Below are 903 nucleotides of genomic sequence, written 5' to 3'. Positions count from 1 at the left end.
TTGCTATTCAGTGGGGGAACTCGGCAACGGCCATGGGAACCCTACTTGGTTCTTCCAACTTAGAAGTTTTTTTTATGTATTAGGTTTAGTTTTAATACAGTTAGTGGCTTAAAATAATAACATTGGAGAGGAAACTCCTTAGCCATTGAGCAGTGGTATTAAACCCCCTAGAAAGGGGACCGTAAAAATCCCTCTTTTTCCTAAGGGGAAAAATGTTAATTGAATTTGTTGGAGTATAATCAGCGAATAACTATCAGGCGTATCAGGACATTGAAAACTTTATAGCAAACTTCTAAGAATTGGAAACTTTATATTGAAACTTACTTTCAGGTATTTTGATTTCCCGGAATCTAAGTAGTTGAGAGGGTAGCAGGGGTTTAGCTTTGAGCTTGGTCTGAAGTTTTTCCTCCAACATCTTCACTATGCTTAGTCCTACCTGGAAACATAAATGTAAAAAGAAAGATTTTTAACGTACCAGTCATGTTAAGCACCGCCGAGCGTGGTTACAGACGCTATTTCTGGTTCTACTTCTAGGTTTACTCTGAATCACTAGTTCATTTGTAAATGGAGTTTCTTTGTGTTATTATGTCACAACTTTGGTGCTCACTGCAGCATTGTAGGATTTTCCCAATATCTCAATAATTCTAAAATCCAATGTTTACCTACCATGCTGGCACCGGTCGCTATGCGCATTTATATGTCATAGCTACTCATTTTCCTCACGAGGCTGAGTGGGCCCCGCAACAGCCAGTCACGGAATCAATCATTTGCATGATACAAATTTCTTGACCCCGCCGGGAATCGAACCCGGGTCTCCCGCGTGCAAGGCGAGCGCAGTGATGACATGTGTCTATAGAGATTACATCACAGTCATGTGGGAGCGTGTATTCACGACCTCACGAG

At 41.3% G+C, this 903-nt stretch overlaps 1 long non-coding RNA gene across 1 annotated transcript in view; it reads right to left on the bottom strand.

Moving 5' to 3' along the window:
- Positions 1-405: 405 nt before the first annotated feature.
- Positions 406-903, bottom strand: part of LOC113473459 — a 9,981-nt gene continuing 9,483 nt past the window's right edge. Inside the window, exon 2 of the long non-coding RNA XR_003395426.1 lies at positions 406-436. This is a non-coding gene — a long non-coding RNA (uncharacterized LOC113473459). The remainder of the gene's footprint in view (positions 437-903) is intronic.

Source organism: Diaphorina citri, unplaced genomic scaffold, assembly GCF_000475195.1.
Source record: "Diaphorina citri unplaced genomic scaffold, Diaci psyllid genome assembly version 1.1 scaffold32756, whole genome shotgun sequence".
NCBI lineage: Eukaryota > Metazoa > Arthropoda > Insecta > Hemiptera > Psyllidae > Diaphorina > Diaphorina citri.
Note: the sequence above shows the minus strand (reverse complement) of the source record. Positions and strands in the feature narration are given on the sequence as shown.